The 14,832-nt window shown below is 51.2% G+C and overlaps 1 protein-coding gene across 4 annotated transcripts in view; it reads left to right on the plus strand.

Moving 5' to 3' along the window:
• Window positions 1-14,832, plus strand: part of Slc6a11 (solute carrier family 6 member 11) — a 109,201-nt gene that overhangs the window by 28,499 nt on the left and 65,870 nt on the right. The window lies entirely within an intron of this gene.

Below are 14,832 nucleotides of genomic sequence, written 5' to 3' on the forward strand. Positions count from 1 at the left end.
CCTGGCATCCCTTGGCAAATAAGATTGGGCTGCACCAGACCTGCAAGCTGCCATGGCCGCGTGTGGCTGAGCTGAACAACAGCCACCTCCTTCCCAGGTTCTGGTTGGCCACAGTCCCCAACACTCCCTGTCACCCCATCCTGTGGCCGAGTGTCAATGCTATGAGCTTCCTCCTGTTGGCCACTTAGATTTTCCTCTTTGCCTGTCTGGTCATTGACCGAAAGTTGCTCAAAAGCAACGTTCTAAGTTATTGGCTGGGGCAGGTGCTGGAGAGAAAGCTCTAGGAAATGGCAAGGTCACACATCTGGGCCTTCCTGCAGACTGGCCTGCATCTCCAACAGGCGGGTGGGACATGCACTGGAGGTGGGTGACCTGCAGCAGACGGGGTAGAGAGCCCAGCAGAGTTAGTGCAAAGTGCCACACTCCATGGTGTAAAAGAGCTAAGGGTACACTGAAAAACAGCCACAAAGGTGCCGGGGCCAGAGAAAGTAGGAGTGGGAAACTTGGGTCCTTCAGCCACGGGGACCATATTGATCTCTAGTTGGTATCATAAAAACAACTGGATTTTTCTCTTTTCTGTAGTACAGAGTTGTTGCGTTGTGATAGACTTCAGGTTGCGTCCACGTTGCTCCCCACCCTATCTGCACCACCTCTTCTGGCCTAAGAAGAGCAAAGTGACAGGATCAGGATTCCAAGCCCAGGTCTGCCATTCCTACCCGTGACCTTGGCACATCGGTTAATTGTTCTCTGTCAACCTAGATGATGAATGAGGTGTCCTGTGGGGAGGCCAGGGATTCAGCGCAGGGCTTGCGTTCAGGGCTCAGCAGAATGAGTGATGCATGGCGAGTGCTGAGAAAACTGGGAGTTTTAAAACCTCTTGTAATAAAGATAAAATGAATCCATTCATGAAGTAGTTTGTGACCAGCTGGGAGTGGACATTTATCCAGGGCCTCCTGGTCCCTGGATGCTATGCTAGGGCTTTTCATCAATTCCAGTGATTGCCCTGCTTTCCAGGTGGACAACTGGAAGCTAAGAGCAGTGGGGCAGCTTGGCCATGGTTATGTAGTGACCCTGTACCTCACCACCGACCCCAGAGCTCTCTCCAGCCCCCTCTCCTCTGTGGATCAGTGCATAGAACACATGTTGAGAGTGGCATCCGTGCACACAGCTGCCGTGGCCTCCTTTCCTCCTCTCTGTTGGAGGTGAGGAGATCAAGATCAGCAGCAGTGGTAGCATAGACCCCAGGTCCATGGTTAATAGTCACCAAGGGTTTCCTCTGGGCTTCAACTCTTATTCTTCTCAGGCCATGGAGACACCCCCTGAGACAGTAACCCCCAATGCCCCTGCTGTACAGATGAGCAACCGAGGCTGGGGGAAGTGACTTGCTCATGGACCCTCCAGTAGGAAGTGGAAATGCATGAAATTCAAGTGTTGGTGGCCACACAGTCCTCATTGTGGTCAGGTGCGCTGTGCCTGTCATCCGTGGCTTGGGGACAATGATGGTTTCTTATGGCTGGTTATGAAGAGGTGGTTATTGGGATCGCTTAGCACATAGCAGGTGCTCGGTGACCATTGGCTGCAGCATGATATAAATGAACCTCTGCAGGGCAGTGCTGAAAGTTGATGAGCCAATCAGACATCTCCAGGTAGGCTGGTTGCCACTGGTTGTTCACATGTCTTGTGCCCAGGACCTGAGTCAGCTTCCAGGATGAAACATAGTTTTGGAGGGATGTGAGAATCTGTAGAAACCTCTGGTCTTGCCTTACCCTTATTCATATGTGAAGAAACTGAGGCTCAGAGAGGGGCAGGGACTTGGCCAAGGTCACACAGTGAGTAAGTGCCAGGCCAGGAATGAGAGGCACCCCAGCTCCCCAGCTTTTCACAGGCTGCATGGGTCACATGTGACAGTGTGGTGACACCAGACAACCCTACACCATCAGGTGGACTCATCAGGGAGGATGTGGCACTTTGGTTCCTGTTTATTGCTCATTGCACCTTGGGAATGAGCTCAGTGTCCAAAGGTTTTTTGAGTTCTGCACAAAAAGAGCTAAAAAGAGATCATCGGGTGACCTGAGACTCCCAGTGTGGGCAGAGGCACCCTGTGCCCTGCCTGTGGGAGCCGGAGCAGAGCCATCTTCATGCAGCCATCCAGGGGAGGAGATGCCTTTGCTCTCAGTCTCCTCCCTGGAGGCACAGCCTGCTTCCTGGTGCAGCCTGGGTAGAGCTTTCTGTCCATGGAATGTTCCTCAGTGGGAGAGGTTCCTGGTCCCCGCCTGTCTCTAGGTGGAAGCTGCTCTTGGTCTCTGCCCACTTTGGCCAGCACATCTTGCAGCCAGGGAGGCTGGCGTGGGAAGCCTGGCCTTTTGTGGGATGGAGGGATTCGGTCCCCTGTGAGTCGATCCCTAGTGAGGCTGCCACAGTGAAGTCAGGTTTTGCTGGCATTCACGTCTCCACCGGGGACAGCTGGTGTCACAGAGAGATGGCATTCAGTGTCTCCCTCCCCAGGGCCAGATGAGCAGTCCATATCCACATTAGGACCTGTAGCAAGGTGCTCACTCCTCTTTTGTTGCTTTAATAAACACTGGTAGGGTGTACAAATCCCACCTGTGGCTGGAGCTCCTGGAAGGTGTGGGGGACACAGCAGTGAAGACAGAGGACAGTGTGGTCCCATGGAGCAGGCAGCCCTTGAGGGTGGTGCGCAATCAGACACCAGTTATGATTCAGAGCGCCCATGCTGCATCTGATAATGTAACACTGCAGCAAGTGAGTGAATCAGATTCTTAAGAACCTGGGATTTGGAGGACTGAGAATACCAGCATGTCAGAGCCGGAAGTCATCTTGGCTTGTAAGTGAAAGCTGATTTTACAAGTGAGGCAGTAGAAGCCCAGGAAGGGAGCAAGGTTTGCCCAATGCCATGAGACCACCTGCACGCAGCATCCCCAACCTGGGCCATCTGCTTGCCCTAAACAGGGTCTTCACTTGCCTGCCCCTCCTGCAAGGATGAGTATGGCTTCAAGGCAGATACTTTGATCTTCATCCTGAGCGTCCCAGAGGGGCTGGCCATCTTTATTTCTCTGCACAGCAAAATAGCTGCAGTTTGATTGCTACAGAGTTCTTCTCCCTGTCTCTAGAGGCTGTTAGAAATTCCAGAAATCTCTCATGGGCTAAGAAAATAAAGAAACCTTTCTCAATCATATGTTGTCTTGAGGAAATGAGATGCTGAAGTACTTGCTTCCTCTGAAGCGGGATGCTTCCACTGCAGAATGACTTGTCACCTTTTGAAAGAAGAGTTTCACTCCAGATATCTGGAATTGGGTCACAGAAATCAGGCGATCAAAATGTGGGGCTATCTCTGTGATGTCCCTGTGTCCTCCTCTTATTCATTGTCCACATCTGTGTTGCTTATTACTGCCACTGGCTTTTCTTCCTGGTCTCAAGGCCTGAAATCACCTTCAACTCTCACCCAATTACTAGCCAAGCCGAAACACAGAAACAACCAAAGCATCCTGTTCTTTCCACCTGCCCATTCAACAAGCATTGAACATTCACTAGCTCCCCAGTACCTTGGGTGAAAGTTGCTGTTATGCTATCTCTTTCTACAAATATATTGCTGCTGTGCAGGATGATATACCTGAAATTCTTTGTGTTCTAAGAAATAATGATTTCAAAGTAAACCAAGGGATACCTGGTTTTATTCTGTCACCCTCAGTGTGTACATCAACGTGATGGTTTGGTGTTATTGTCCTGGTAGCTCTATGATCATTTGTTGTTGAAGATTGAAAACAGTTTTTATTACTACATTTCTTCCTCTTGTGGCTGTGTGAAGCCCTAATTTCATCCGGGGATTGGCCAATAGTAGCTTCAGGGCCAAACCCATCCCACTGCCTGTGTTTGTAAGTAAAGTTTTATTGCAAAACTGTCACCTCCATTCACTCACCTGTCATCTTTGGCTGTGTCTGTGCTACCGCAGTGCCAGAGTTGGGTAATTAGACTGCGTGGCCCACAAAACATAACACACGGGTTGAAGAACCCTAACCCAAAAATCTAAGATCTGAAATCCTTCAGGTGCTGCGATGATGCTACAAGGGAAAATGTTCAGTTCCTTAAAAGTTTGTTTCATGCACAAAATGACCTTACAAAATCTCCTCTGACTGTGTGTAGAAGCTGAATTTGAAACAAATGAGTTTCGTGTTTGGACTAGAGTCCCAGTCCCAAGATATCTCAGTATGTATATACAAATATTCCAAAATCCAAAAGAAAAATCTGAACTCCGAGATGTTGCTGGTCCAAGTCTTTTGGAGAAGGTAGGGGGACTCAGCTTGTATTCCTGACTTGGCCCTTTCCAGAAGTCTGGGGACCAACAGGATGGTCTAATCCGTTAAACTGATTTTGTGTAACCTGTTTCCCACTGAACAAGAGATGACTGTGAAAATTACCATCCCTCCAGATTACTGACCACTTCCAGCACACCCACAGGGATGGTTTTGATGGGGAGATTTTCTTCAGGACCCTTCAAGTCCCCTCCTCTTTTCAGTCCCAAATGTGATGCTCATTTGCTAGGGACACTGCTCATTCCTTCACCTGTCCTTTCCTGCATCCGGTGTTTAATGTGCACTTATTATGCACCGTGCACTTGGTTTGGGGCACTGTGCTATGATGAGTGAACCAGGCCATGGGGCTTATGGTCTTGGGAGGGTGTGGAAAATAAGCCAGACACAAATGCTGAGGAAGGAACAGGGGGGCTGTGAAGAGAAGGAAAGAGGCAGCACCTCTGTCTGCCAGGAGGAGGATGGGCCTCGATACCTGAGCAGCACGTGCAGGCGCTCCTGTGGGAAGAACCTGGTGACTTTGTGAGGCCAGGATCAGTGATGAGGAGATACTGTCATGTGATGAGCAGAGAGAGGTGGACAGTGGTAAGGCCCCATGAAACATGGCAAAGGGGACAGGGTTCTGTCCTAGTGCAGTGAGTGGCCCTGTGTGTCTATAAGCAGGGGGAGCCTGCTCAGGTTCTCATCTTTGACCTGGCTCTGGCAGATTGATGGGTGGGTCGGTGGGGGTGGAGAGGCCACGGGTGTCACTGCTAGCAGGTGACCAGGTGGTGGCAGCAGCGGTATGGAGAGAGACGGCAGGCCCGAGACCCCTGTGGGATGGCATCCCTGTTCCACCACTGGGCCTGAGCCAGAGCCAGCATGGGATTTGGAGACTTTGCCACCCGTCACCTTTTGGATAGGGGTGGCGAGCCCAGCCTATGGCCTGGACGCTCTGCCCTCTGTTGACAGCTGTCCCTGCCCACCAAACCGTCACAGCGTCCCCTCCTGCTGCCCCACATCTCCTCCCCAGCTGGCTCTTGTCCTTTGCTCTCCCTCCTGCCCGGTTCCTCCTTCAGACCTTCTCTCCGTGGTGGATGATTTATGGATTCTTCCTCCTCATTTCCTGGTCTCCAGGAGCAGTGGTTGGGAGGGGAGGGCACTGCAAAAACAATTCTGGTCCCATCCCCGCCTCCTCCTGTTGCCCCTTTAAAGGAAGCTGCAGGATTAGCCGGGTTTAAGAAGAATCATGCCTTTTCACTGCCCTGGGGCCCAGTTTTTATTCTTTTCAAAGCTCCAGGACACCAAGGCAGGAGGAAGAAAAAAAAAAAAATGAACCACACACACACAGACAGACACACTCACCCAGAAACAGCTGCAAATAGCCTTGAATTGATTTGTTTCTTTCCCTTCCCTCATTCACCAGTCAGCAGAGGAACTGGAGGTGACACAAGGACTTGAAACAGACCTTGTCGCCTGGATGAGGTAGCAGTAGAGTGGATGCTGGAGTGTCACCTTAGTCCCCCGGGGCCTGTCCTGGGGCCTTGACCCATTCAGTCCCTCTCCAAGACCCTGAGGGGAAGGCGCTGTGATCACCCCACTTCCCAGGGAGAAGACAGAGGTTCAGGGCGCTTCCGCCTCCCGATCATGGAGGATAAGTCAGAGTCGCCCCAGGGACAAGGTGGAGCAGTGGGGACCTGCTGCCAGGGTCCTGGCCTGTGGGAGCTGCAGAAGCCGCCTCCCACCGCCCCTCCACCGCAGCCACCCTGGCCAAGGCAGGTTGGAGCCCTGCACAGACAATTTATTCTTCAGGAGCACCCCGTAAAGTGTCTAATGGGCTCAATGAGGCGTGCAGCAAGAGCAAAGGGGCAGGGTAGAAAGGAGAGGATGTGTGAATAGCTGGTGGGCCCCCCACCAGGGAAGGAACTGGGCAGTGCTGTCTCCCCTCACCCCCCGACCAAGCAGCCTTTGTTACCCCAGGAGCAGGAGAGCAGCTTGGTGGCAGGGCCAGCTGTCCCCACGGCCACCCATGTCTGCATTCAGAGAAGAAACTAGAGCACTCATGAGATGCATGCAGAGGACTGGGCAGCCAGCACAAGGAGGTCCCTGCCCTGGGCCACCAGAACCTGAGGACACCACCGAAGCCACCGCTCCTGCCACCCCGGGGGCCTTTGTGCTGTGGTGGGAGTGCTTCTCACACCACTGTGGTTCTGGAGAGCTGTAGATTGTGACATGAAGTCAAAAGAGTTCAGTGTCTTGATTCAGCCCTTTCTCTGCCCTTGAATGGCAGGGTTTCACCTTTAGCAAGAACCCTGGCAGAGAGGAACTTGGAGAGGAGGGAGGCTTCGCGACTCAGTAATACCGTCTTTATTAAAACACAAAAGCCTCCCAAAGTCCAAGTGATTGCTGGCGGGGGGGGGGGGAGGTTTGCAGGGCTGGCCAGCTCTGGAGAAAGCTGCAGCAGCCCAGAGTGGGGCTGGAGGGAGCGGGCACTGTTAACCCTTCCCCAGCGCCCAGGGCACCTGCTGTGGGGTAGAGTCCTCCCAGGCTCACGGGTGTCCCGGGATACAGGGAGCCACCCTCCCGAGTGGCAGGCACAGAATAATTGGAGGCCTTGCTCCCAGTGCAAGACAAAGCACAGAGCTGCAAGGAAATTCAGCCAGAAAGGAGAAAGGTATTTATCCTGTGCTTCTTGCAGGATGGGTGCATGTGGGAGTCAGGGGTCCCAGGCCACCACTTGCCAGCCGTGTGCTCTAGTCCAGGCCGCCCTGTGCTTCTCTGCCTGTGACTATTCGTGGCACTTTGCCTCTCCAGGTCTCAGTTTCCCCTTCTGTCAAGGTTAGTATGTGAAGCAAGTGACAGGTAGAGTTATCCCTAGCAAGAGGACAGGCCAGATTGGGAATGATGGGGTCAGGGGTGTGTGGCACCGGAGGGTGCCGTGGATGGAGGACACCATGCAGCAGCCTGCTGAGGAGGCTCCAGGCAGGATCATTCATGCGCTGGCTCTGTAGAGGAGAGGGGACATAGGAGTGGCCAAGAGTGGTGATGTGAGCCTAGGCTGGTGAAGGGCAGGAGAGCCGAGTCACACTGGCAGGCTGCAGAGGCCCCTGCTTGTTGTCACCTGCAGACCCCAGGACAGCTCGCCCAGGACTGGTGCCGGTGATGGGCACTCTGTTTTCCTCAGGGCACCTGCAAGGTCCCCTCTGCCTCCTCACCCCTATTGCCACTGGGACCGGCCAGAGAACAGAAGCAGTAGGAGAGAATCATGTGCCACCTAGTGACATTTTAGTCAGTGAAGAATGGCATATACTGTACCACAGTGGTCCTGTGAGATCATTGAGAAATTCCCATTGCCTGGTGACATCGCAGCCACTGTGACATCTTAGCACATGGTGCCTAAGTCACACGCTGGGTGATGCTGGTGGAAACTCACCTGAGGACCTGCTGGTCGTGTAAAGTATGGTACGCACTTATCTACAACGTGTGCTTGATGATAAATAACTTCGTGACTGCTGTACACCATACTGTTGGTGGTCATTGTGGAATGCACGCCTACCGGTGAAAATCAAGTTGCATGTGAAACAGCTGCCCTTTTACACAGGGATCAGCCTTGGACACTTCACTGCATCTCTCGACTGTGTGGAGAAGCCACGTTGAATGAGTGATGAGCATGATCACTATGTTCTCCATATCAGGGCCAAATCGCCTCAGGATGTATTTTTCAGAACCTGTCGCCATCCTTTAGTGGCATATTCCTGTAGAAGAAGAGACACAGTGGCAGGCATCAGGGGTCATGGGGCTGGTAGGCGAGGCTGAATGGGGTGGCAGTGGCCCTGGAAAGGGGGTTCTCTTCATCAGGGCGCCTCTGCTCTGTCCTGCAGTCTCCAGCCAACTGGCTGAGGTGAGTGCCTTGACATCAGCTGGCTGTGACTTGAGTCACGTCCACACAGTGACTCCCCAGCGGCACCTGGATGAGTAGGATGGTTAAGGCGAACTATGTCATCTTGATCAGCTTGGGAGCCACGGAGGGGATCAATAAACCACACTGCTGAGTGTGTTTGGGTGGGTCATGGAGGTGTTTTCTTGGGACCTGTATCTAGTCCCTCACACCTTCCTCTCTGGCACAGTTCCTCTGCTTCCCAGCTACCACGAACTGAGAATTTTTCCTCCACCATGCCCATCCGCAATAATGCTTCTGCCTTGGAGCCAGTGACCATGGACTAAATTCCCTGGAACCGTGAGCCTCTTTTAAGCTGTGGGTGTGGGGGTGTGATGTCCACCGAGGCAAAGCTGACCAGTACAATGCCTGTTGGCTTGGGTACAGGACCCGGCTACCTTGCACATGGCAGATCCTTCCCACAGGTGTGCCCAGCCCCACACCTCATGGGAGCACCAGCGGGCCACTTGTTCTGTGCTCTGGTGGCCAATTCCACTCCTTCCTTGCAGCTTTCTTCATAGACCTCAAGCCGCAGCAGCCCCATCACCCAGAGTACATGCTCTGGTTTTTAGAAATTCCCAACCATGTGCTACTAATACCTGTGACACAGGGAAAGGGTGGTCTTTGCCAGCCCTGCCACCCTCAGTGTGGCCCAGCCTTATCCACATTTCATCACAGCCACTGAGAATGGAGATTAGTCCCTCTACATGAAGAGGCTATGCTGAGTCCTGCATGGTGGAATGTCCCCTGACCTCACAGCAGCCTCTGACATCCACGCTGGTGTCCCCTCTACCTTGATACAGCAGTAAGAGGTGAGGGACCTCATAGTCAGTAACAGCAGTGCAGCGTTCAGACCCAGATCTGCCTGGTGCCAGAGCCCTTGCCTCAGTTTCCCCGCTTTGTGTGGCATTCAAGGCTTTCAGTTTCAATCCAGTCTTCCTGTCACCTGAGTCATAGACTTAGTGTATTTATAACTTTCATTGTGTTCGTATACATCTGTCCCATTAGAAAATGAACTCCCTGAAGAGAGAGTACCTAACCCTGACCCTGGTGCTTAAATAAGAATCAGTGTGTGGGTAAGTAGGTGGATGGGTGGGTGGAAAGATGGGCAGATAACTCACCAACACATTCAGCCCCCTGGCTCCGCTAATGAGTGTGTGGTGTGCTTGACACAGAGGCTGCCAATTGGCTATACAGTGCACCATCAAGCAGGTGCTGATCACCCCACTTTGCTTCTCAGACATGAGAAACAGGCTCTGAAGGCTTAAATCAAAGCCAAGGTCATTTCCTAGTGGCAGAACCAGGACTTGGATACAGAGCAACTTGCCTCTAGGTTATGGTGACCTGTGTTCTCCATCTCTCGATTCACGTCCATTATCTTTCTGCTGCTCAAGGAGGCCTCCCCTGACCTCCACCTGTGCTTCCTGGCTTCTCCTCGCTTCCCCAACAGCACTTATTGGCAGCAGTGCCTGCCTGCCTTGTGATCCACCTCTTCTGAGGCCCCGTGACCCTCATGGTTGGGGACCAAGAGAGTTCTTACTCTGTGAGGCAAGTATTTACCAGTTGTGTCCTGTGTCCCATATCCTGGGCCAGGGACTGTGATGCCTACTTTAAACAAGCTTGCAGCTAGAGTAAGGGGTCAGACCAGTCACAGCCAGTGTGTTACAAAACCTTCCTGGGAGAAAGGAACAGGGCTCAGGACGCAGCAGCAGCTCAGGCTGGAGGAGTGGGCAGTGCAAGTTGCTCCTGGGCAAGAGGGAAAGGGGAGTCCAGTGTGGACAGGGGCAGGAAAGCTGGCTCCTTTTTCCTCCCTGCCCGTGTGACCAGGATGCTAACACCATGGGTAACTTTGCTCCTGGGATAAGTCACAGCATGGAGGCTGCAGGGGCCCCTTGTGGATTGGTTCAGCGAGCCAGCAAGCATGTGGTGCCTGACATGTGCTGGGACCTGTTGGGTTGATGGGAGGACAAGCCCCCAGCCTCACCTGAACAGCCACACAACTGGCCATTCTTCTCCCTGTTTACCTGGGGTCAGGAAATGGCAGAGGGAGACGCTGTGTCAGGGAGAGGCGTGAAAACCAAGGCAGGGCTGGAATTGCGTAGGATTCCAAGTGTCTGGCCCGGTGGGTGCAGAAATGCCTGACTGAGAGCCTGGAGCAATGTGAGGAGGGTGATTGCCATGGAGAGGGACCCGGCAGAGTTGCACAAGCCCAGATTCACAGCTCAGGCCTCACACCCCAAGCTACAGAGCAGTCTGTCAGGGGTGCTGGCAAAGCCACTTCATCGGGGAGGACGCTAAGGCCCAGAGTCACACAGCCAGCAGAGGGGTCAAGATGGGAACCCAGGCAGTGGCCAGCAGTGTGGGGGGAGCCTTTGAGAGTGTTGGCTCCCCATGTCACCTTGGCGGTCACTCCCTTATCTGCCAGGCAGAAGACAACAGAGGTCAAGAACTCCGTCTCTGGGTCCAGCAGATGTGGGTTTGGGCAGCAGCTCTGCCTCTAGGTGATCCTGGGGTTTCTTTGCCCCTGAGCTGTTCCTTTGACTTCAACTGGGGATAGAAGAGCGCCTGCCTGGTTAGAAGGTGTCCACGAGGTGACGCATGTAGACACTGCACGGTGCTTGTGATGCAGCAGATGCATAGCTGTTAGCAATGCTGTCATTTTGATTTTATTACTCGTGATTTTTATAAACTTATTTTCTGGCTTCAGAGCATTCTCAGTCTAGTGGACAAGGAAGCCCGGAGATAATAAACGCGATCCTGTAGTAAACATCAGTTGTTGGCAGCACAGCTAGGGCTGCTCTAGAGTTTGGATAGGGAAGTCCCTCGGCCCTGGGTGGTCTGGAAAGGCCTCCTGGAAGAAGAGGTTTGAAAGGCAGCCAAGCACAGGGCTGAAGCAGGCTGTCCCTTGGAGGAGAGGTGAGGAAGGTGGAGTCTTTGGACCCTGGAGTGGGGTAGTGGTTGGGAAGCCATGGGCTGGAAACACAAGTGCCAGACTAAGGTCCTGTGAGCAGTGGGGAGCCATTGAAGGCTCCTGAACAGGGGTGTATTTTGGGAAAGTGGAGGTGACATCGGCAGGGCTCCCACTGTTCTTTCTGCTGAGGCAGCAGCTGTTGTCCTTCCTGTTTGACAACCCCAAAGTGTTATGAACTCGAACCCCTAGTGAGAACCTTGGAGCAGAAGATAATTCACTTCGTAGAAGCCAGACACAGGCTTTGTCCAGACCAGAGTTATATTGTGTCTCAGTTACAACTGGCCCAGTATATTGGTGAGAACCAGACCAACACCCAGGACGTGAGTGCTTACCCCATGCCAGCCCTGACCCTGGTGCCTCTCCTAACCTTTGGCCCCTCCGAAGCCTTCACCACCCTGCAGTGCGATGCATAGGCAATCTGCCTGTGCACATCTGTTCAAGGAAGTTGAGATAACGTCCTTGTTAATTTTAGGAAACTCAAAAAGACAGCGACTTCTAAATAAAACAGCCTGTCTTTCAAAATGTAAATGCTCAGACAGCGAGACGGCATTAGGAAGCTGGCAAGGACTGGTGCCAGCTTGTGAGGGATTCACGCGGCTGTAAGAGTGAGCTGACGCTGCCTGCAAACTGCTGGTACTCTTCCTGTGTGTTTTATGCCCTGAGATGAGCGCCAACCACACGGATCGCTCAGAATCCCCATTGATCACCCTCAGTCCGGGAGTGGGGTGGACATTAGTGAGGGGTCTTTCTGAAATGCCAACCAGGGCTTGGTAAAGGACTGAGTAAAAGAAGGTAGAGCCTCTTCTCAGTGTGCATGGTAATTGCATTTCTGGACAATTTAGCTTAAATTAAAAAGAGGTTAAAAAAAAGACTTCAATGCCTGAGACCTTGGGTTCAGTCTCTGGCACTAAAACCAAAACAGCAAAAAATATTGAGGTTACATGTAAAACACCCGGGAGGTGGAACATGCGAAAGTCTTGAGCAGCAGGACAGTTTTCCATTGCGTGGGGACTGTCCCCTGCTCGGTAGGATCCTCGCACTCCCAGACCTCTGTCACTACCATGGGCTCCCAGTGGCTTGATGACTTGAAGGGCCTCTGTGTGATTCCAGATGCCCTTTAGAGGACAGTGCCTCTATGTGACAACCGGCAACTTGCTTTGGACCCTTTAATCTTTGCAGATGTGCATCCCAGGGCTCTGGGGGGATAAGCTGGAGCTGGCATCCACTCTGTGACTCTGCCTCTGGTCGTGGTTAGTATTGCTTTATTGCCATGTGTGTGTGTGTGGGGAGAGAGAGAGAGAGAGAGAGAGAGAGAGAGAGAGAGAGAGAGGGAGGGAGGGAGAATATGAATGTATAAGTTAGCATTTCTCTATCTGGGGCCATGCTTCCTGGGCCCATGAAGCCCTTGGGATTGTATCCCAAAATTATAGGCCCATGTGGCCATATATATTTCCCTAGGGTGAAGGTTTGTAGATAACTGGTTTTCATAGGAACTTGTGCCCCCTCCATGAGAAACTTCTTTTTTTTTTTGGTACTGGTGATTGAACTCGGGACCTTGTGCTTGCAAGGCAGGCGCTGTAACCACTGAGCTAAATCCCCAGCCCAAGAAACTTCTGATATGACATATTTTACCTGATCTCAGTTATGTCATATTTTCTGTACTAAAAGGTATACATTGCTTCCAGTTACAAAAGGCATTTATCAGAAATAACAAATACTTCTAATTAATCTGCTGCACGTTGTTATGGCATTATTCTTGCATGACACATGAAGCTGGCATGCCTTTGAAAGTTCTTTTTGTCTTTCACAGGACCTGTGGATTCTCCTTCCTCAGTGTTGTGTCTAGGATAGGGAGAATGTGACCGCCAGTCTGCAAGGACTGTGGTCAGGGTATATAACATGGCTTTATTTACAAATGTCTTGTTTTCTTGGATCCATCAAGTACTTGGTTATTTCTTTTCATGAAAATGTGGAATTGTGATCATATTGCTAATGATTTAAATTTGCTTTACAGTGTCAATTTTCACCTTTGGAAAAGCATAGTGTGATCTTTTTAAGACATTCTAAATAGTAAGCTGTAATTGATTTAGATGAATAGAATTTAAATATTTTAAACAACAAAGCCCATAGCTCTGTTGTAGTGACAATAGTGCGCACAGCTATGACCATGGTCCCTTACACTCTGGCAGTGGAGACTGCATAGAAGCTGTCACCTCAGGGACTCTCTGACTTTAGAGATAATAAGGTAGATAATTGCTGTGGCTTGGATGTGATTTGTCCCCATGGGCTTATGTGTCGGAAGCTTGGTCCCCAGAGAAGTAGCGCTGGGAGGTCATGTGGCAGCTTTAAGAGCTGGAGCTGGTGGGTATTGTGTAGGGAATGTGAATGCTGCCCTGGAGGGCTTAGGTCAGCTCTCATGGGACCTCTGAGTTCCCATATACCCAAGTTGTTATCAGCACAAGCCCAGCCTCTGAGTCTTCACTGGCCTCCTGTTTTGTGGTGTGATTTCTCACTGACAGTCTCACATGCATGCCTGCAACATTCAGAGTCATGTGCTTGAATCTCCCAAACTGTGATCTAACCTCTTTTCTTTATATAGTTAGCCCATCTCAAGCATTTCATTATAGTAACAGAAAATGGACTAATACAACAACTTAACAAACATGTGTTTAAAAGTGATGGAATGGAAGCCCTGGGAACAGTGGGCTGTGCAGGGAGAAAATGTGAGAGAGTAGAGTGGAGGAATGTAGGGGGGACTTGGGGGGCATCAGTATTTAAGGGGCTAAGAGAAGGAGGAACCTGTCAAGAGGAGGCCAAGGAGTTCCCTGACAAGTACAGACAGTCCAGGATGGTGAGACTTCATGGAAACAGGGAGGAGGGTAGACCCAGGAGACAGAGGCTAGAACTGGCCCTCCTTGTAAGAGCAAGAACAAAAAGTACATGGAGGGCTGGGTGTTCAGGGAGTGGGGCCAGGCTGGACTTTTCTCCCTCTCAAAGGTTAATTCACACAGAGGGCCAGAGAGGGAAGCTGAAATTAGAGAGGCACATTGGAGTTATAGCTTGGGCGATGCTACTGTCCAAGAAGGGGACATAGGAGGAGGCACAAGTTGGCAGGGGAAAATACAGGTATAGTGGATCACCAAATTTGCAGGGGTTATGTTCCTAGAGCACCCATGAATTGTGAAAAATCACAAATTTCAGATATGGTCAGAAAAATACCTATAAATGTCTATTTTTATAGTTTAAACCCTATATATGCCATGTCTCCCGCAGTTATATAATTTAATTTAATAAAATACTATATTAATAAAGCCTTAGAGGGTGTAGGGCATTTTGACAGCATCTTTGGGATCTTAGGGCTTTAAGAAGAACAAACCAAGAACACTCGAGATAGCTACATGCAGTAGCCTATTACGATGCAGGAATGCTGGTGTATCTGGGAGATGGGTTACAGGGCAGCAGCCAGTCAGCAGCAAGGAGAACTGAATGACCCTCTCAGATTGGCTGCTTGCAAACCTCCTGCCAAAAAAAAAATTGCAGAGGATTTTTGCAGTTTCCACAAAATTGCAGGAGTTTCCTCTAACAATCATTAGTTAGGTTCTAAGGAAAAAAATCTG

This window comes from Heterocephalus glaber, unplaced genomic scaffold (genome assembly GCF_053883595.1).
Source record: "Heterocephalus glaber isolate CG9 unplaced genomic scaffold, H.glaber_assembly_v1.0 deba00000768, whole genome shotgun sequence".
Lineage (NCBI taxonomy): Eukaryota > Metazoa > Chordata > Mammalia > Rodentia > Bathyergidae > Heterocephalus > Heterocephalus glaber.